Source organism: Uranotaenia lowii, chromosome 2 (genome assembly GCF_029784155.1).
Source record: "Uranotaenia lowii strain MFRU-FL chromosome 2, ASM2978415v1, whole genome shotgun sequence".
Taxonomy (NCBI): Eukaryota; Metazoa; Arthropoda; class Insecta; order Diptera; family Culicidae; genus Uranotaenia; species Uranotaenia lowii.
The window spans coordinates 378,565,254-378,588,306 of record NC_073692.1 but is presented as its reverse complement, the minus strand read 5'-3'; the positions used below and the strand labels follow the sequence as shown (position 1 = coordinate 378,588,306).

General features: G+C 33.8%; 1 protein-coding gene across 7 annotated transcripts in view; it reads left to right on the top strand.

Annotated features, from left to right (window-relative positions):
- The first annotated feature begins 3,593 nt into the window (after positions 1–3,593).
- Positions 3,594–23,053, top strand: part of LOC129747527 (sphingomyelin phosphodiesterase) — a 78,177-nt gene continuing 58,717 nt past the window's right edge. For 4 of the 7 annotated variants that reach the window (XR_008737518.1, XM_055741789.1, XM_055741788.1 and 1 more), the window contains exon 1: positions 3,594–4,644. The gene's annotated coding sequence lies outside the window, so the exon portion shown is untranslated. The remainder of the gene's footprint in view (positions 4,645–23,053) is intronic. The other 3 variants (XR_008737520.1, XR_008737519.1, XR_008737521.1) reach the window with 3 other exon arrangements.

Genomic DNA, 23,053 nt, shown 5'->3' with positions numbered 1-23,053 from the left:
TCATTTTTGTCATTTTTGTCATTTTTGTCATTTTTGTCATTTTTGTCATTTTTGTCATTTTTGTCATTTTTATCATTTTTATCATTTTTATCATTTTTTTCATTTTTGTCATTTTTGTCATTTTTGTCATTTTTGTCATTTTTGTCATTTTTGTCATTTTTGTCATTTTTGTCATTTTTGTCATTTTTGTCATTTTTGTCATTTTTGTCATTTTTGTCATTTTTGTCATTTTTGTCATTTTTGTCATTTTTGTCATTTTTGTCATTTTTGTCATTTTTGTCATTTTTGTCATTTTTGTCATTTTTGTCATTTTTGTCATTTTTGTCATTTTTGTCATTTTTGTCATTTTTGTCATTTTTGTCATTTTTGTCATTTTTGTCATTTTTGTCATTTTTGTCATTTTTGTCATTTTTGTCATTTTTGTCATTTTTGTCATTTTTGTCATTTTTGTCATTTTTGTCATTTTTGTCATTTTTGTCATTTTTGTCATTTTTGTCATTTTTGTCATTTTTGTCATTTTTGTCATTTTTGTCATTTTTGTCATTTTTGTCATTTTTGTCATTTTTGTCATTTTTGTCATTTTTGTCATTTTTGTCATTTTTGTCATTTTTGTCATTTTTGTCATTTTTGTCATTTTTGTCATTTTTGTCATTTTTGTCATTTTTGTCATTTTTGTCATTTTTGTCATTTTTGTCATTTTTGTCATTTTTGTCATTTTTGTCATTTTTGTCATTTTTGTCATTTTTGTCATTTTTGTCATTTTTGTCATTTTTGTCATTTTTGTCATTTTTGTCATTTTTGTCATTTTTGTCATTTTTGTCATTTTTGTCATTTTTGTCATTTTTGTCATTTTTGTCATTTTTGTCATTTTTGTCATTTTTGTCATTTTTGTCATTTTTGTCATTTTTGTCATTTTTGTCATTTTTGTCATTTTTGTCATTTTTGTCATTTTTGTCATTTTTGTCATTTTTGTCATTTTTGTCATTTTTGTCATTTTTGTCATTTTTGTCATTTTTGTCATTTTTGTCATTTTTGTCATTTTTGTCATTTTTGTCATTTTTGTCATTTTTGTCATTTTTGTCATTTTTGTCATTTTTGTCATTTTTGTCATTTTTGTCATTTTTGTCATTTTTGTCATTTTTGTCATTTTTGTCATTTTTGTCATTTTTGTCATTTTTGTCATTTTTGTCATTTTTGTCATTTTTGTCATTTTTGTCATTTTTGTCATTTTTGTCATTTTTGTCATTTTTGTCATTTTTGTCATTTTTTGTCATTTTTGTCATTTTTGTCATTTTTGTCATTTTTGTCATTTTTGTCATTTTTGTCATTTTTGTCATTTTTGTCATTTTTGTCATTTTTGTCATTTTTGTCATTTTTGTCATTTTTGTCATTTTTGTCATTTTTGTCATTTTTGTCATTTTTGTCATTTTTGTCATTTTTGTCATTTTTGTCATTTTTGTCATTTTTGTCATTTTTGTCATTTTTGTCATTTTTGTCATTTTTGTCATTTTTGTCATTTTTGTCATTTTTGTCATTTTTGTCATTTTTGTCATTTTTGTCATTTTTGTCATTTTTGTCATTTTTGTCATTTTTGTCATTTTTGTCATTTTTGTCATTTTTGTCATTTTTGTCATTTGTCATTTTTGTCATTTTTGTCATTTTTGTCATTTTTGTCATTTTTGTCATTTTTGTCATTTTTGTCATTTTTGTCATTTTTGTCATTTTTGTCATTTTTGTCATTTTTGTCATTTTTGTCATTTTTTGTCATTTTTGTCATTTTTGTCATTTTGCCATTTTTGTCATTTTTGTCATTTTTGTCATTTTTGTCATTTTTGTCATTTTTGTCATTTTTGTCATTTTTATCATTTTTATCATTTTTGTCATTTTTGTCATTTTTGTCATTTTTGTCATTTTTGTCATTTTTATCATTTTTGTCATTTTTGTCATTTTTGTCATTTTTGTCATTTTTGTCATTTTTGTCATTTTTGTCATTTTTGTCATTTTTTGTCATTTTTGTCATTTTTGTCATTTTTGTCATTTTTGTCATTTTTGTCATTTTTGTCATTTTTGTCATTTTTGTCATTTTTGTCATTTTTGTCATTTTTGTCATTTTTGTCATTTTTGTCATTTTTGTCATTTTTGTCATTTTTGTCATTTTTGTCATTTTTGTCATTTTTGTCATTTTTGTCATTTTTGTCATTTTTGTCATTTTTGTCATTTTTGTCATTTTTGTCATTTTTGTCATTTTTGTCATTTTTGTCATTTTTGTCATTTTTGTCATTTTTGTCATTTTTTTCATTTTTGTCATTTTTGTCATTTTTGTCATTTTTGTCATTTTTGTCATTTTTGTCATTTTTGTCATTTTTGTCATTTTTGTCATTTTTGTCATTTTTGTCATTTTTGTCATTTTTGTCATTTTTGTCATTTTTGTCATTTTTGTCATTTTTGTCATTTTTGTCATTTTTGTCATTTTTGTCATTTTTGTCATTTTTGTCATTTTTGTCATTTTTGTCATTTTTGTCATTTTTGTCATTTTTGTCATTTTTGTCATTTTTGTCATTTTTGTCATTTTTGTCATTTTTGTCATTTTTGTCATTTTTGTCATTTTTGTCATTTTTGTCATTTTTGTCATTTTTGTCATTTTTGTCATTTTTGTCATTTTTGTCATTTTTGTCATTTTTGTCATTTTTGTCATTTTTGTCATTTTTGTCATTTTTGTCATTTTTGTCATTTTTGTCATTTTTGTCATTTTTGTCATTTTTGTCATTTTTGTCATTTTTGTCATTTTTGTCATTTTTGTCATTTTTGTCATTTTTGTCATTTTTGTCATTTTTGTCATTTTTGTCATTTTTGTCATTTTTGTCATTTTTGTCATTTTTGTCATTTTTGTCATTTTTGTCATTTTTGTCATTTTTGTCATTTTTGTCATTTTTGTCATTTTTGTCATTTTTGTCATTTTTGTCATTTTTGTCATTTTTGTCATTTTTGTCATTTTTGTCATTTTTGTCATTTTTGTCATTTTTGTCATTTTTGTCATTTTTGTCATTTTTGTCATTTTTGTCATTTTTGTCATTTTTGTCATTTTTGTCATGTTTGTCATTTTTGTCAATTTTGTCATTTTTGTCATTTTTGTCATTTTTGTCATTTTTGTCATTTTTGTCATTTTTGTCATTTTTGTCATTTTTGCCATTTCTGTCATTTTTTTTTACATTTTTGTTATTTTTGTCATTTTTGTCATTTTTGTCATTTTTGTCATTTTTGTCATTTTTGTCATTTTTGTCATTTGTGTCATTTTTGTCATTTTGAAAATTTGTGAAAGATAAAACTTTTCGATCATCCCCACACCCAAAAAGCTCTCTTCTCCACACATGTGCTGATCCGGCTGATCCGCGCCACGCTCTTTCTCCAGATTTTGTGCGCGCGGTTTTGTTTTGGATCCCGTCCCCGTGCTCCCCAAGAGAGCTTCAAACTTGCTATGATGGGCAGGCCCAGGCTGATGATTGGGGCCGTCCTCACATATGCTGGACTGGGCAATCATCATCACTACTCGCCTTGACGATCGATGGATGACGATCTTCAGTCGAGTGTTGACCGCCGTTCGAAGCGGATGACACCGTGCACCGTGCCTCTCGTAGTTTTGAACCCGTTTTCGATACGAATTCCGTAAATCAGTCAGTGCTTTCTCCCACTTCTCATAGCCGCGAGTCGCGATCGTCGTCCGTCATACCTCGATTCCGGGTTTGCTGCAGCTTCCTCGCTCTTTTTTTCTGCTTTTTTGTTCAATCCGTTTGTCTCCGGTAAGTTTGGTTCAATGCAGCCAGCCAGTCCAGTGTTGATTGCTCGCTGTTCGATCGCGGTTGTTTTGTGCGACTTTGAGCTCTGATCTATTTAATAGTTTTTTTCTCTCGGATTTTTTTTTGTTTATTGTATGGGGAAACGTGTGCTCCAGTAACCATTGACTGGAAGATTACAACGGACTCGGGAGCCGTTTGTTGATTATCTTTTCGACCAGAGATCTCCGATTTTGATTGTTTGGGAAAGTCGAAAATCAGGTAGCTACGGGGTGATAAAGTGATTAACGATTGATATCTTTCTAATAGCCTTTTGAACCTGTGTCTGGGTACGAGTGTTGATGATCATCGCTCATCAAGTGTGGTACCCATAAAGAGATGGTAAAAGCGGGCCAATCGGTCGATCAAGTGAAGAAATCGGGTGTTTCTTTGGTGTAGCAAGAAATTTGGAGTTGGGAGTTCATCAATTCGCAGTTTGTTAGATCAGTGACACTGATCTTGGATGTGGCAAGTGGTTTGTGGATGGTGAAAATTGCGAACATTGATTGGCTCGATCGATCAAGGCAGTGTCGGTGTGAAGAGCATCGGAAAAGTGTTCAAGCCGCTGACGAGAGGCTGGGATCCTTGTGAAGAAGAAGATCTGCAGCATCCAACGAGCGAAGAGTCTTTAACAGGTCGTTCTCAGCTGAGGTTTGACGAGCTTGACCTAGCCCCTGGCAGTGTGTGATAATTGGTGTTGCAAACGATAACAACTATCTAGGTCGTTACGAGAGCTCTGGTGTCTGTGAAGAAGATCCAGCTCCAGCAGAAGAGGCTTGTCTATACTCGGCAGTTCTCCTCAGCTCTACTCAAAGTAAGTGTAACCTAACAAAGAGAATACCATTACATGACAGATACGGGACATTTTGTTCTCTCAACGGCAGAGTGCTTGCTTGGTCTTATCACTCTCGGGAGGTTCCTGACTTCTTAACGATCAACGTGTGTTCTGTAGTCTGTTCCAAGAATAACAGAGGCCACCGCTGTCAATGATCTCTAATCTGGTTCGGTTCGGTGCTTAAGCCATCAGACGCATATACTCATTACCGCAATCAGCTCAAGGTTCAAAGAAAGAAACATTCCTCCAAAAGGTGACAGTTTTACCAACTCCACATTAAGACAACCTGACGATTCAAAGTACCCAGCTTTGTAGTTAGTCATGCGGTCCAAGTCCCAAGTCGTTCGCTTGTTGGCTGATGGTCTGGTCTGGCACAATGAAATCGCCTCGGATCAAATACCGAATAATTGTGGGGCCTCGACGACGAACGAACGAGCGGGATACGGGCGTGTGAGCTCGAAAAAGAAAAGTAACTTCACTTTAGCTGAAGCCGAAAGCAGAAATATGAAAAGCGAATTAAAATGCCCAGCCAACCGATATCGACAGTGAATTAATAATGTGTGGTAGTGTAGTGTTGTTGGTTTGTTGTTACTGGGTAGTGTAGATCTTCATCGGCTCAGGGGTGTCAAGGTGGAAAAAGTTTCGAAACACGTTTTTACGAAACTTTTGAGAGCTGTCCTCAAAATAAGATCTCGAAATTTAATTTCGAAAACTTCATAGTCATTTTAAAATTTGAAAAATCTCCTTCAGGCTCCTTTTTAAACGTTTTTTGCTCTTATACCCACCTAGACAAACCGTGAAAAGGTCCCAGGAACCGTGGCATAGCGAAGGAAAAAGTGAATTTGATTATGACGATGTGCTCGAGGTATGAATGAATGAATGAATGGACCTTACATATGTAAGGTACTATATAGACAGACGTTCCGAACCGATCGGTAGCTAGCTACCGTACCTGAACAAATCGGAATCACATTGGAACGCGGTACTCTGGAGAAGTGATATTTTTTCCATTTAAATAGTGGCTTCATGATTCAAAGTGAAATACAATGCGAATCGCAAGTGCACAGGGAGTTCTTTATTGAAGAGTATAAAGGTTACTAGTTGGGAATGTCCGATTCCCATGTGCTAACAACAAGTAGGATTTGTCATGAGAACGTTTTCTAGCAAGAATGTAGACTCGCAGTAGTTCAATTGCATTCCTTGTTACGAGTAGTTGAAGTTAAAATAGACGCAAAACCCAAGCGACAAGCTATAAGACATTCTCCTAAGGAACATCTAAAAGCTTTAAGTGCTGTCACAAAGCCGCAGTTCCGATGAAAAGTTACAATACAAGCGCATGATAAAACCAGAGGGGAAACAGAGGAACGGATTTCCCTGAATTTACATGATTATTCGGCCATGTATCTTGTGACCTGAATATTGTAAAAAAAAAAAGTCAGTCTGGAAATATTTGTCTTTAAAAAAAACATTTGTAAACAGATCAAACGAATTTAAAAAGCAGTTAACTTTATTCGAAAAACTTTCAATGAAAGTTCATTCAAATCTGATTTTCAGTATTTGTAACGAAATGTTCAAAAAGTAGTTGCGTGCCGGTAAATTTCATCAAAATGGTAGAGTATAGAATAAATAAACATTAAAAATGAAAGAAAAACATGTGCCTGTGGAACTTTGTATTAAGTTTACATTGGTTATTTGTTGTCCTTTTGCGTTCTTTTGAATGTAGTTTTTATCGTTATTGGTCATCTCATACAAAAAAAACTAGTTACTGGAAATTTTAACTTGACAAAAAGGTCTCTAGCCTTTCAAATATAACTTTCTTGGTCGTTTAGTTATATCCTACATGTTGACGAGCATTAACAAATGCAAGAACTCTATTTTGACTTCATATAAAATCGTTGTCATTCATATGAGGAATGAAATGTCCATAACAGAGGGGTAAGCCGCGTATGATGAACTTCAGAAAACTTTCAAGCTCGTTACGATGCACACCGCAGATTTTCGAACAAATAAAGGTCATTTTAAAACACATCGAGAGTGGTTAATTCATTTAAACTATTTTTTCTTATGTGAAAAAATGCAAGGAATCGAATGATGTAAAACAGGCATGTCAAACTGGGGGTTTGCGGGCCGCATGCGGCCCGCGTAGCCCCGTCTCAAATTGTCACAAAAAAAAACACCACTGATTTTTATATAAAATATGAAAGGATGTTTTCGACAAACTACAAGAGGATATATTACAGTATAATTTACCTTTGGAAAAGCTAGCTAGTTTAGTATTTAACGGATAGTGCACCAACTATGTTTGGGGCTAAAAATGGTGTTGGTGCAAAACTGCTTGTGGAAATAAGGGAGACCGATAGAAATTTCAAATTTGCTAATTTTCAATGTATTATTCACCAAAAGGCATTATGCGCAAAGCAATTAAAGTTCCAACATGTGTTAAAACCAGTTTCAGATACTATAAATTTTATCCGTTCCCGTGGCTTGAATCATCGTCAATTTTTGAAATTTTTGGAAGACATTGGACATGAATTCGATTGTGTTCCCTACTACACAGAAGTGAGCTGGCTTTTCTTCTTCTTCTTCTTCTTCTTCTTACATCAACATGGCCAAAACATGTAGGCATCCTGGAAAATGAGAGACTTGCGTCTATCATTTTTCTTTTCAACGTATTACCTGTTACATATTCCTATGCATTGCAGATATTACTACGGCCAGGCCAACCATGTGATGAAAACCGCGAAAGATACAGGATACAGGGGCGGAATGAAGCGTGGAGATCCCTACCAAACGCTTCATATAATATTTTGAATATGGAAAGACCTAAATATGAATTTATGTTATTTGGGAAAGTGTATATGGAATATTGATTCCTTAAATGCTGCTTAAATACTTACCAAACATTATACTCACCGCAATAATATTTAGAATATAGAATATTACATTTGAGTTTGAACTGTTCATACATATCTTATCAAAGTTATTTAAATTTATTTCAATGCATAGTTTATGAAGCTACTTAAATGCTTATTTTATATGCGTTGCTAGATGACTGTCGTTCAGTAACGCATTGATTTACTAACAATACCAGCAATCGATACAGTGAGCACACTTTAGCGCACGCAGCCCTCACAAAAGAAATTAAAATGAAAATTGTTATCATTAAAAAATGGTGTGAAATTATGATAAGTCTTAACTCTTAAATGCTTAACTATGTATTTCGGATTTCTGCATTGAGCATTTTTAAGATCAAAGCAATCGATGGATGTTACGACCACCTGCTGGAAAAAAAAATCAAAATTCCTCGGTCGTGGAAATCGAACTTCTGACACATCTTGAATAAATTCATTCACCAAATAAAAACAGGTACTTATCTTATTGTTCCGAATCAGTCAAGAGTTTCTGGGTGTCTTCTAAGAATGGTCCTGGACCGGTCCGGATAGCGTAGTACCAGCCACTTTGATTCGGCCACTTTCAACAACTTCACAAACCGTTACGAAAAGCATTTATTTCACTCCACTGAAGGTTTCAAATTTATAACCAACTTAATATCTTTGAATTAACGATATACATAAAAGATTTTACCGCTGTTTTACTTAGATATTGAAAAATGGTAAGGGAAATATAAATTTAAATAAATCACGAAGTAAAACACGACCGCGGAAAAAAAACAGAAGTGAGCTGGCTTTTCTGCCACAAAATACAAAAAAGGTTTTTTTTTGCTACGAGAATATTATTTTTGGAAATGAAAGGTGAACCTGTTGAACATTCTCAGGCAGACGAGTGGGTTCAGGATTTTGCATTTGCCGTTGATCTCACTGGCCACCTTCAAGCTTTGAACTTAAAACTTCAAAGAAAAAATAATCATAACTGCTTGTGATGATTTAAAAAACATTCAAGCGAAGTTACGGTTATGAATCAACCAAATTTCCAAAACAAACCTTGTGCACTTCTCTACGTGTCAAGAACTGAAAAGATCAAATGAGGCTGCATCATTTGGTAAATACGTACTTCACCTAGAATCGTTACTAGATGCATTCAAAAGCCGTTTTCGTGACTTTAATTCATACGAGCAAGAATTTTCGTTGTTTGTATCTCCATTTTCGTTTGCTCCTAAAAATGCTGCTGATAATTTGCAACTAGAGTTGATAGAGCTGCAGTGCGATTCTTTATTAAAAGCGAAATACATTGAAACAGCCACTTCAATGTATTTCGCTTTTAATTAAACCAAAATTTTACAGCTATTTGCCTGAACGCTACGTTGAGTTACGAAAATTTGTTGCCAGAATTCTTGCTATGTTTGCAAGTACCTATCTATGTGAGCAGTTTTTTTTCATAATGCAAGCTAATAGAGAATATCTGATACAAATGTATCATCAATAATGACAGTGTCAGTGACAAATAAACTTCAACCTGAAATTTTTAAACTAGTATCTCAGAAAAGATGTCAAGCATCAGGACAATTAAACATTAAAAGCTTTAATAAAAATTTAAGGCAAAATATCATTTCAAGTTTACTTATAACTATTTTCTATTGTATTCTACCTAATCTTCGCGAAAATAATAGATATGTTATGTTTTCTAACTGCGGCCCTCTACGTCATAGAAATTTTCAATGCGGCCCGCACACCTAAACCTTTTCCGTGTCATTTTGCGCCACTGGCCACTGAATCCTCTTACAATTAGCACAGTTCGTTCCATTTCTGGCCAGTTGGGGGATAATATTGGCTAATTGGCTGGAATGATGAGGAAAACACTTCGTAGTTCAGTAGGCCAATCTGTAGTAGTATAGTTCTTTGATGTCAACTAGCACAACAAAATGCAATCTAATACTAAATTTATCTTTCTGTTTCTATTCTCATGTATTGCGCACGAAATAAAGCTTATTCCTAAATGAAAAAACAACTCAACCTCAATAAACGAGTTCAGAAAATAGTTACCTTTATTTCGAGGTTAATTGTACCGTTTCGTTCAGCGCAATCCAGGTCAAATCACCTCGCTACCCTCAACCTTTACCTCGAAGAGGTAGAAAGTACTTTTTTTTGGATTTACCTTTTTTTTTGTAGATGAATTTTACCTTTTTTGTCTGCTCGATTCAGGTTAATTTGACCTCGTTGTGAGGTGAGTTTCACCTCGGTGAGGTAAAAATTAACCTTTTTGGATTTCACAAGCATTCACCTGTTTATCTCGGTAATTTTTACCTTTTTATTTTTTTCCGTGGAGGAAGTCGAAGCGGGTGAAGCAGGGGAATGGCATCCCTATCCTTTGTCATTGAATTTGACAACCATCAAAATAACTGGCACACGATTTTGTGGGCCCATAACAAACCTGACATTTTGCTGTCAAGGAACCGGACTAAATGTCAAATCTTAGAGAATTATGAATGATTGCACACTAACACAACTATCATTCTGGTTCCTCATTGGTTGAAATTTTGACTTTTTCTACTCCGTACTGCTTAGAGAGAAAACACCATAGACGTCTCTCCATAAAAAGAAAAAGATTCTTGTTCGCAAGAAGACCCATGTTGTCATCTTCCAGGAGTGAAGCGTTTATACACGAAAAATAATCTTCACGTCGTGGCTACGTGAAAAACTACATAATTTTTATCCAATTGATTTCCACGTAAATGCTACGAAATAAATATGAATGTCACCTACAACATACGTGAATTGTTAGTATATTGGATGCGATGTGATGATGAATGCTGCGTGAAATGTGTATACCACTGAAATGATATTGGGGTATATTCTTTTTTTTGTTTTCTGTAACGGAAACTTAACAAATTTTTACCATTTATAAAATTTATTATCACTTGTTACATTACTTAACACTATCACTACACTGATTTCACTATCACTACACCTAATTTCGGAGGCCTCTAGACAGCGTTTCGGTTTGAAAATTATTTCTGAGAAAAAAATTCAAAATCTTTCAATAATAAAGAATAATTTATGTAAATGATAAATAATTTACCTTGTCAACTAATTCCATATCGTTTTCTGAATGACATTATGCTGGACATTCAATAACAAATATTGATCAGGAACATATCTAGATGACCTGATTGAATAAAACCAATTTGGGTCTTCCTACGGTTTTGCTTAACTATCATCCAATATTTTTTGATTGGGAGAAGTTCTGGTGTGTTATGAGAGTTCTGAACCTGAATGTTGTAAGCGGCATACCACTCCATAGCTTTTTTTCATAATGTCATGACAAGTCATATTTCTTTAGGAAAGGCAGCAAACACTTTCAAATACACTCTTTTAAATACGTAAATTTCCTGGTTGACGGTCCGGGCTTCAACGAAAATGTCGCTTTACAAGCCTCAAATACAGATAACTACCCAAACGAGATATCTTGGCAAACTTTGATAGTTTAATATGCATGAAAATGTCTGCCACCTTTCCCCATCCGGTTGCTGTATAAAATTCTTGTCCCGGAAGCTGTCCGAAGTCTGTCTTGGCGTGGGTTTCGTCGTCCACGCAATCAAACTTTGTCAACAATAGCTTTCAAGATCTTGTTTTTGCTGTAAGGTTTTGCTTTTTATTACGATAAGCAGTCACTACCTTCATATAAGTCGATAGTTCGGATCGTTTTGCACTTTTTGTCGTGCACTTTTTTTTTGTTTCGATTATGGTCGTTTCAACATCTTTATGCCATTTATTGGCAACATCTCGAACGGAGAGATAGGAGTTTCGCTTGAAAATGCTAGCCACCCAAGCAACACAAAGTCTCGTTAAAAAGGTCAAACACAGCTTAATCAGCATAATCAATGTGCTGAAGTTTGTTTCAGTAAAAATGTAAGTTCTTATTGAAACTTTGAAGTTCCATTACAGATGTTAACGGCCTCCTGTCCAGATCTCAAGAAATCGTTTAATCAGCAAAAACAAAAACAAAAATTCTCCTCTTCTCTTTTACTTCGGTCACCACAAGCCCATGTAGTGCTGCTGGTTTCTCGGCATCCATCTTTTTTCCTCCCATCACCTTAATTCAGCTGACTTAATTGCTTTGTTTTTTACTTTGTTCAACCTAGTGAAAAAAAAAATAGTCCTGATACCAGATTTGAACCGCGACCCTTCGAGGTCTTAGCTAAACACGCTGCCACGAAGTCACGCCTAGATGTTGCCTTACAAGCAGCTAAAATTCGTATTTAGTAGTAATAAGCTTTCCTATAATACCTAAAAAAGGCCAGCAGCGAAGACGCAGGTTAATTATTACTCAAAAACATTACGAAACGACATATAAATCAAACATCCTTTTAAATAATATCGGTTTTAAACAAATTGGGATTCCATATTTATAACTTTTAAGCGTGAAATTATACAAATTCTTGAGTTTATATAGATATTTAATTCATGCATTGCTTCAACTGACTTTCAATGTCATAAATTTGTGGTATGAAGTACAGTTGGACGAAATATTTTAAAGTGAAAAATTTACTCTTTTCAAAAACAATACTTTGCAAGTTATCTTAAAGTTGTTCTGAGTTGAAATTTCAATATAAATTATACATTTCAACAATTTCCAAGCTACAGAAAAGGATTTATTGTTTATGTGCCCTTTTGTGATGTTCGTTCACATTTCATATTCATGAAATGGCGGACATGTCTCAAAAAAGGACTATTTGAGGGATTTTTCGGAACTTCAAGTCCATAGAAGGCTATTTGAGGCCCAATTTGTAACTTTTATACTGAATTGATGTGTTTGACATGTCACAAAAAAGGCTATTTGAGGAACTTTTGGGAACTTCAAGCCCATAGAAGGCTATTTGAGACCCCATTTGTAACTTTGATACTGAGAGATGCGATTGACGTATCACATAAAGGCTATTTGAGGAACATTTTGTAACTATCATGCTCGCATTCGAGAAAATTCGGTACCAATTCCCTTTGGAATCTTTGTTCAGCGAAATTCTAATTTTGGAAGCATGTGTTTAAGTAGATATGGGCCTTTTGATTGCTTGGATTCCTAATCTACATTCTACAAAATATTACACCAAGTTATAAATTTTGAGCAGAAGAACAACTCCGAAATTATAAGGTTTTGTTTGACCATCGATTGATGTAGCTTTTGAACAAACAAACTTTCTATAAAATTTTTTCGTCCTGTAAACCAAGGTTACCAAAATCTAGAAAAATCTGTTAATTCAAAGAATTTTAAAGAAAATTCCAATCACAGAATCTGTGTCTCAGATCACTGAATTTTAAAAAATCACAGATTTAACAGACTGTTTTTATTGTTTTTCCCACGCATACATCACTTTCTTATGACTTTTTATCAGGATCATATTAAAAAAATAAGTTTTGTGAATGACTGGACCAAAGAAAGGGAAGTGATAAAATTTTTAAATCAGTGTGAACTATTTCATCGAATTATAAACACAATCACCATTTATTTTTTCTGAGGTTAAAGCATAAATTTTTCATTAGTTTTCTGAATTCAGAACCTAATGAGACCTGTACGGCATCGACAGACAGATAGTCAGAAACTATAATGTTAATCTTTGAAGCTGTTCTTTAATTCCTTGAGCCACGCAATAACAATATTAATAGACGAATTATGCCAATGCATGGACTTTAAATTGTTCGACTTGGAATAAAACTTAATAAGTTTTTGATCGCTACGGAAACACTTAAAGGAAAACACTAACTCACTAACTACGGAAACACTAACTCACTGAATATTAAGTGTCACGTTCTGCGTGGTCAAACCATTATTTAACTATTCGTTTACATTTACAATAAACTAGGTATCACTATAACAGTTTTTCCATATACATTAGACTGAGTCGATTTGGGGTCATTTTTGAATTTCTCAAACCCTGGGGTCTAAAAAGCTTTGTCTTGGTCCAAAACTCATCCATGATTTTTTGTAGAACTTTTAAGCAACGTTTACATGAGTAAATTTTAACTTTTAGGTTTGTATGGGAAAATTGAATATTTTGTACTGAAAAATCATCATAATTTTTTTTTCTCCTGTGGAACCGGACCAGCTAATTGTTATTGTGCTAATTTATAAAATTATTAAAGGAAATTTTCCGCTGAACAACTTTGTCGTAGACCAGTGGTTTTCAAACTTTTTTCACTCATCGCCCCCTTTTGCAAGATTTTCGAGCTCAAAGCCCCCCTGGGTTAACTTTTAGAAAATCTTTAAAAAATGATAATCTGGATCGTTGAAGAGTCATTAACTTTTGGCTTTATTTTGATGTAAGAATTAATTCAAAATTCATTCAAACTTATATGAGGCTCTCAGAGCAAAAGGGTTGGGGGTATTATAAGTGTAAAACTGATCGATTTTGATTTAATAATGTCAAACGATTCTCCATATTTCAAATTATATCTCGTGATTTTTCAGATTTTTGGAATTTTATTTACATACTATTTCCTTCGAAATAAAAATGCATTTTTTTTTCGAAATAAAATTGCAAAGTTTCCTAGACAATGACTTGAACTATATAATTGGTATAAAATCATAACTCTTAAATTTTGGGTAAACAAAATTCTATATTTACCATTAATTTGTATTATTGAATACAGTCTTTTCGTATATGTTTAAGAGTTTTTTATCAAAACCATTATTTTTGGCAAGTTAAAAAATACAATCTAATAACTGTCCAGCCAGTGAAATAACGTAAAAAATACTATAATTTTTTGATATCTGAAATTGAGTCCTGTTCAAAGTTATACAGCATTCACAGGTCTGAAGTTTAAATTAAATTCGAATAACTAAATTCCGGTAATGTTAGTGATAACCGAATATTTTTTTAAGGTTTTATTAATGACACTTTACAAAGGATAACCGAATAGATTAAAAGTTAATCCATTGCAAATGGCACAATTGATTTTTTCAACCAATAGAAATAAAGATGAATGAGTAAATTCTCTTACCTAAAATAATTCTTTCATATTTTCGTTCCAAAAAACTGACTCCTTTTTACACAGATTTTTTCGAAGCTTTTTTTTCTGTTAAAATTTTTTCTGTTAAGTCAATACATTTTAAAAATCACCAAGCATTGCCATCTGAAATTATTCTTTTTAAGTATAACCCAAAATAACCTGACAAAACAAAACCTGTGTCAATTTCAAAGAATATTTTAGATATATTTTTAGAAAAAAATACTGAGATACTGGAACAAAAATTTGCTGACAGCTCTGTGAAATTATCGATATTTAAATCTTCAGCCTGATGTTTAGTTTTGTAACGTAATTTCATTGTTTGGCATCGAATTTACTCGTTGTTATTCAAAATCTACGTTGTTTCGTGATTTGTGAATGTGAATTACGACATCCCCGTCCCCTTGAGCCTTTCCAACGCCCCCCAAATTTCAAAATTGAGCTCACCGCCCCCCCTCGAAGCTCTCAACGCCCCCAAGGGGGCGGTAGAGACCACTTTGAAAACCACTGTCGTAGACCGTATCTTCGTATCTCATTAGACAGAAAAGTTATTAGGTGTTGAATGGGGATATGTCTTTTCGCATTGATAAACAATAAATTCAATTGACATCGTTGCAGGGTGCCTAGCGAGGTATTGCATGACTACTTTTCATGCATACTTGGCGAGGCTCGAGCAGTGATGCCAATTGAATTTATTGTTTACTAGCTGATCCCGTACGAACTTCGTTTCGCTTTAAATCATTGGTACGTCAAAATGAGTTTAGAAAATGAATTCGAAACATTCTTTCGACAATTTTGGGGAAAAAATTCAACAGTGTTTAAAGTCGCTACTATTACTATTACTTGAAATTCAAATTAAACAGTTGATTAGCTTTTTATTAAAATTTATGTGAGAGTGTTTTCTTTTCGATCGATTGCAAAATCTAGACATTATGGCAGAAACATGTACTATTTGTTTATGTGCACGACTCTTCACACTTAAATTCTCATCAATTAACTGCTTCCAACAAAATTATTGCACAAAACACTAAACATTCGATGAAACCCTCTTTTTCTGTCCCATGGCCCGAAATTCGATAATTGAAACCAATTTTACGTTCCTCAAAACTCCCTTGTGCCATTTTTTCTTTTGAAATTATATGTAAAATAACGTCAGGAACTTGAAAACAGTGAACAGTGAATATAGACGCCCCTTTCGCCGAGTCAATTGCTCATAGTTTATAACCCTCATCTGAACATTTTCATCTCAATCCGATGCATGGTCACGACAATATCGCGAAAACAGTGAGCATCTAACATGGACGGCATTTTTTTGATCACGATTCAAAACTTGACACCTGAAATCAATTATCTTTTCTGTTAAACTCCCATGTGTCAATTTTCATTACATTTCTATGCTCAATCAAGAGAATATCGTAAAAACAGTGAACAGATAATAACCTCTTTTGCCGACCCCTGAGTCAAGATTTGAAACCTGAAAGCAAAAGAGCGTCCCTAAAAACTTCTATGCTGCAATTTTCATCTCAATCCAATGTAGAATAACGTCAATATCGCAAAAACATTAAAGTTGGGTATGGACGACTCCTTCAGCCGGCTTCTCCGCATTTCGAAACTTGAAATCGATTGCTCGTCCCTCAAAACACTCATGTGCTAATTTTCATCACAATACGATCTATAATAACACCAATATCGCAAAAATATTAATCAGTAGATATGGACGACCCCTTTGGCCGACCCCTGACCCTAAGTTTGATAACTGTAATCGATTGCTCGTCTCTCAAAACACTCATGTGCAAGTTTTTATCACAATCCAATGTAAAATAAAGCCAATATCGCAAAAACATTAATCAGTGGATATGGACGACCCCTTTGGCCGACCCCTGACCCTAAATTTGATAACTGTAATCGATTGTTCGTCTCTCAAAACACTCATGTGCAAATTTTCATCACAATCCAATGTAAAATAAAGCCAATATCGCAAAAACATTAATCAGTGGATATGGACGACCCCTTTGGCCGACCCCTGACCCTAAATTTGATAACTGTAATCGATTGTTCGTCTCTCAAAACACTCATGTGCAAATTTTCATCACAATCCGATGTATAATAACGTCAATATCGCAAAAACATAAATCAGTGAATATGGATGACCCCTTTTGCCGACCCCTATCTTTAAATTTGATAACTGTAATCGATTGCTCGTCTTTCAAAACACTCATGTGCAAATTTTCATCACAATCCGACGGAAAATAACGTCAATAACGTGAAAACAATATTTGTCTTGTATGGACGACCCCCTTCAAAAGGGGTCGTCCAAAATCTAAAAACATTTTTCATCATTCCTGGTCCTAATGAGCATCCATGCCAAATTTCAGATCTCTAGCTCTTAAGACGGCTGAGTCTATAGAGGACAAACAAACAAACAAACAAACAAACAAACAAACAAACAAACATACAGATAATTGCTTTTTATATATATAGATCAATGCTAAAAGACATACTCCTGTTAAACAGCTAATAACTTTTTTTCCTAATAAGATACGAAGTTACGGTCTTCGACAAAATTGTTCAGTGGAAAATTTCCTTTAGGAATTTTATAAATTGGCACAAAAACCATTAGTTGGTCCGGTACCACACAAGAAACAAAAATGATGTTGATTTTTCAGAACAAAATATTCAATTTTCCCATACAAACCTAAAAGTTCAAATTTATTCATTGTAATTAAAATTCTACAAAAAATCATGGATGAGTTTTGGACCAAGACAAAGCTTTTTAGACCCCAGGGTTTGAGAAATTCGAAATTCAAAAATGACCCCGAATCGATTCAGTCTAATATACATACAGTCTTGTTTCCCATTCGATATTCACGAAAGGAGCATTTTTTCTGCAGTTCTTATTACAACTCCCGGGAAAATAAAGATTTTAAAACGTCATGTCCCCCCCTTATGGTTAGGTATAATCTTATTAAATTCTTACAAAATCTTATAGGCAAAACCTGTTTTTCTCTCTAAAATGGTTTAAAATCTTTTTTCTTCATTTCCAATAACAAACAACTCAATTTGAGCAAAAATTTTATTTTTCAGTATTTTTTTTGCACTGCAAACAGTCAATCATGTATCAGAAATAATTATAAGTAACATTTTTAAACAGACGAACTACATAAACAAATAGTATAGAATTTCTCCAAAATATTCCACTATTTTGTTAAGTTTTTCTACTACAGGTGTTTTCCAATAAATAATCACAATTTAAGCGTCAATTTATTGCACTTTGGTCCAGAAATGAAATTTAGCGGGAAACAATTATAAGCGTCTTCCCCTTAAGTTCGATGCATTTGATGTCTTTGACAAACTTTTACAACAACTTAAGGCGGTCATTTTAATTGCCATATTTTTGGGGTGATTCATAAGATTTCTTAAATCCAAAAACTATTTCCTAGCTGTGATAAGATAGAGGCTTACATTATTCTACAATATTGTAGAACATAATAATTCATTAAACTTTGTCGAAGACGACACACATTTATCTCTTGAACTGAAATTTTATGACAACTTGTTGTCCTATAAAATAAGTTTTTTCTTGATATCATTTCATGGTGATATTTTATCAAAATTATTTATTCTGCAACTTTTTAGATAAATATAATGCGCAATAACTTTCTGACAACCCAAAAACCAGCAAATTTTAGATTTTTTTTTTGTAAAGTTATTAATTTGAGGTTTTGACCACATTTTGAGCCGAAATACTCCTGTGTGCGCCGTCCCTTAAATCAAAAGTTCCAAGCAAAATTGAAAATAGCAAAAGTACTAAACAAAGCAAAACAAATCGAAGGCGCTAAACTCCGTTTGCGCGAAAAAGAGGCGCCAACAAATAACTGACAACCAGGGAATGTTTCTTACACGTGGTGTCTGTCGAAGTCGAGAGTTAGCTACCTGCTGCTTACGATTACTACCTAAAGCGCACATCACATGAATCTCTTACAAATGAAAACAAAACAACAACCACTCCGCGAGCCGCGAAACCGGGCGGAAAATATGTTTTCCCACATTTGCTTTGCCCAGCGGTTATCTTGTTTTTTCTTCTTTGAGCACCTTTCGCTATCTATAAGTACTGTGTTTGTGTGAAGTAGGAAAAATGCATCTTCACATTTTGAGAAGTTTTTCGTTCGGAATATTTTAGGGGTCCAAATGGGTTGAAAAAATTTCTCGGAAACCAACTGAAGTATAAACAATTTCGACCTATAAAAATGGCCGCTTATAATGGTGGTGTGTAAGACGGAAAAGTAACTCTCGTTGAATATTAATTACCAGTTATGTTTACACACCGGCCATAAAGCTGCAGGTACCTACCTTTATGAATATGATCGACATGTTGCAACCACATTCAAGTGTAAGAAGCCTCTCTGGTTCGGCGCCTCGCCAAGAGAGGTCGCTGTCCTTCGATTAAGTAGTTTGTCAAGACTGGGGTGGAACCGTTACTTAGCAAGTGGGCCTTTTGCTATTTCTCTCTCTCGGTGTTCACTCTCGTCCTCAACTCAATGAACAGCGCGCGTGGCACTTTTGTTAGTTACGTTAATATGCAAAGCCGCATTCGATCCATTTTGTTGCACTATGGAACGGAATGGCTCGGCACTTTTTTTTTGTGCAAGCCATCAATTATCTATGAACTTGAGTCAGTTGATTGAATCCAATGTTGACATCCGATCAACAAAGTCGGTGCAGTGTGTGTTTCGTCAGTTCCGAATAGACTTATTGCTGATCAACTCTAAATCATCCTAACTTGTTGAAACCCGAAACCTAATCCACTCCAACTACAGTGACTGGAAATTAATCCACGAGATTTTCCACCCACGCTATCGCAGAGCGTGTTTAAAGTGAAAGTACTAAATACCTTTTTTACGAATCAGCTGCATACTTCTGTTTCTCGGCTCCAAACATGTCACTTTGAAAGGCTGCCTTGCCTAAGCATCTTAACTCGTTTTAAGGTTTTTAAATTGACCTATTCTTCGTCCTAAGGGAAATATTTGGTATAGATTTTTCAGCTCGTACATACATAAGGTTGAGTCATATGTTGACATACTGACACTAACTCATGCCTAAACCCATTACGAGTAGTGATATCATCCACAGTGCCATAGCTTATCGTACATCCGGGGAAAATTCGAATAAATACTAAGGTTGTTACAGTTGCAGAATGTCAACTACCAGAAATGAGCCCGAAGCATGCAAAAGATCAACTTGTTTTTCAATTCATATATCCATCATATATTACTACCTCATGTTGTCACGCAACAAAGCTTCCGCTAACATCGCCGATTAGTAACAGCTGCAGTTGCTAGTAGGTTGATGAATCTGGGACAACTTACTTATTACTTAATCTGTGCATCTGCATCTGCCACTCGGATCTGGAAGTACCAGCAACAGATGCGCCATGGAAAGTTAACGAACCGTTCGGTCATTTGCCATAATTTCTCCGCCAAACGTTCTCTCTTAGTGTCAGTTTCTGCCATAACGGTATAATTTGAAGATTTCAATTGACGGAAGTCGTCTGCACTTTTCGGGCGATTAATTCCGAAGAACGTCTCATTGAACATGTTAGGGAGACACGCTTTGAACTGCCGCAAAATGAGACAAGTTGACGATTGTGAGACAAGTTTCAGACATTTCGGTCAGCCAAAATTCCTGACTGGTAATAAGACACTTGTTCAAGTGACATGTAAAACATTGACATTCCCCCTGAATGTGGTAATAGTAAATATGACTTTTTTGGTATGGTTTATTTAAAGATGAACAACTCCAATAATGTTGAATTTTTTTTTAATTGATCTTTGAAGGGGGGAAGGTGTAGAGGGTTGTAGGAGCGATATTTTCATTAAAATCAAAGCTAAGTTTTGTTGACTACCAAATCAACCTTAAATCATTAAACTTGAAGAACTTAGACATGACCATTTATTTCAAACTCCAGATAGCGAATTTGATAAGCCGTTGCTCAACTTACGCACTTCAAATTCCATGATCGCTGGCGTGGCTAAGCAGAACCAGTTCTACCTCGCCAATGGTTGCTACTCCGAGTTTATCGAGGCCATCAATTTTGTGCAAGGGAGAATGAAAAAGGCGCGGGACTAGCAGTTGATTCACAATGCACAACACTCATGCTCTTCCATTGAAAATGATCAATAACGGCGCCGGCCACGTCCTAGTAGGCAATGAGGAATGAAGTAAGGATTGCACAGTGGTCCAGAACAAACATTTATCGTGACAAAATTAATTACGCAAAATGTATATGTTTTAGACATATCATGTTCTCTGCAAAGTTGTTCACAATTATAAGGGCCGTATTTTGGAAGAATAATTTATTAGAGCGTGTCATCCTCCTGGGAATTCGTAATGCTAATTTCTTTCAGGAGCTAGATAGAGCAAAAATATGTTCTACAATGTTGTAGATTTTAACATTTTAGCAAACTTTGCTGAACACTTAAAAGTCGTTGTCGTTTTATGATTTTTTTAAGATTTACATATTAGAACGTGTCGAAAAAAACAGTTTTTTGACCATAACTTTTTCTAATGAAGTTGTACAGTATTAGTGTATTCTAAACAATTGATCAACATATTAATGCGCACGTTTTTTTTCGAAGACTATAGGGAGCTATTGTTTCATTTGCCAAAGTTAGGAGCACAAATGTGTTCAAATTTGACCATTTTTGAGCTGCAATATCTCTGATTTGTGCAAACTTAAAAATCTTAAATTTATTGCAAAATGTAGCTTAAGATATGAATATTCAATGCTGAAAAAATTGGAGATAGGTTTTTCTTTAAATTCGAGATTTATAATTTTGAAAATCGTAATTTATCATGATTTTTTTTATGAAATTTTATCCAATTTTAATCAATGAAATAAGCTGATCAGAAAGTAATCAGCAACCTTTTGAAGACATCTGTACCAACACGTGAAAAGGATCTATCTCCAAAAGTTAACAAAAACCATTCTCAGTACCTCTTGATAGGCCATTATTTGCACTACTTAACGGTAAAACCCTTTTGAGAAAATAATATTTCGTTACATTAAAAACTCAATTTGAGTAAAGGATCTATAAACATTCTAAAACCAGAACTGCCATCACATTGATATACACTTTTTACTCCGGAACAATTTTTCGAATGCGAGGTAAAAATAAGAAAATAGCAAAGGGTGTATAAACAGGTTAGACAAAATATTACGTGAGCTAGGTTCTATCTACGATAGCGCGTTTTTTTTTGTTCATGAAAATTGATGTTCCTAACATATAGAGGATGAAAAATCGTTTGTCTTTCATAAAATGCAAAAATTTCAAGTTATTTTTAATTAGCGATTTAAAATAGGCTGTATTATTTTCAAATGCGTTTTTCTCGATTCGCCATATATGGAGATACATCCTTTTCATGTGTTGGTACAGACATCTTCGATGTTTGCAACCTTACTGAATTTGCGTGCATGATGTTCTCTGAAACTCTTATCGATTTGTTCCTTGTTTCCTGGTTAAAATACTTGATAAACCCTGACTTTTCCCAAACAGGCATTGAAATAAGCCCATCATCAGTCTCGATTCTTTTGCAAAATTAAGTGGATCTTACTATAAAGAAACTCATGATCTTTCTAGAAAGGTCAACGGATTTAGACAATATATCCGAATCAACGGTCATCTTTAAGTGGAGTTGCGATGGAAGCTCAAACCACTCGAGGTACAAGCAAGTAACTTTGGATAGCAACGCGGATGGAGACTTTGTAGAGTACATATAATGATTCCCATATATTTGCTTGTACTTTGGTGCTACTACGTGTATGAACGGAATTTGTACAATTTGGAACAATGATTATCCATTATCAACAACATTGTGTCGACCAATATAATAGCTTAAAAAAAACTAGTGCGCTCACACAAAGCGAAGTGGGAAAAATTGAAACAGAGATAAAATCGCTGTGACCATTATGCCGCATATCCTCTATCACCTACAGTTGAATTTTCTTAGAGCAATTGAATTTCGTTAATTTTGTTCCAAATATTTTTATAAATAATTAAATGTTTAAGATAATTGTAAAATAAGAAGCTGAACAATTCTTAACAATATCATGCCTCATGGTAGGCTTGTGTATTGGTACTGATTGTGTTTCTGATAAAAAAAGGATTGAAATTGGATAAAATTTCATAAAAAAATCATGATAAATTACGATTTTCAAAATTATAAATCTCGAATTTAAAGAAAAACCTATCTCCAATTTTTTCAGCATTGAATATTCATATATTAAGCTACATTTTGCAATAAATTTAAGATTTTTAAGTTTGCACAAATCAGAGATATTGCAGCTCAAAAATGGTCAAATTTGAACACATTTGTGCTCCTAACTTTGGCAAATGAAACAATAGCTCCCTATAGTCTTCGAAAAAAAACGTGCGCATTAATATGTTGATCAATTGTTTAGAATACACTAATACTGTACAACTTCATTAGAA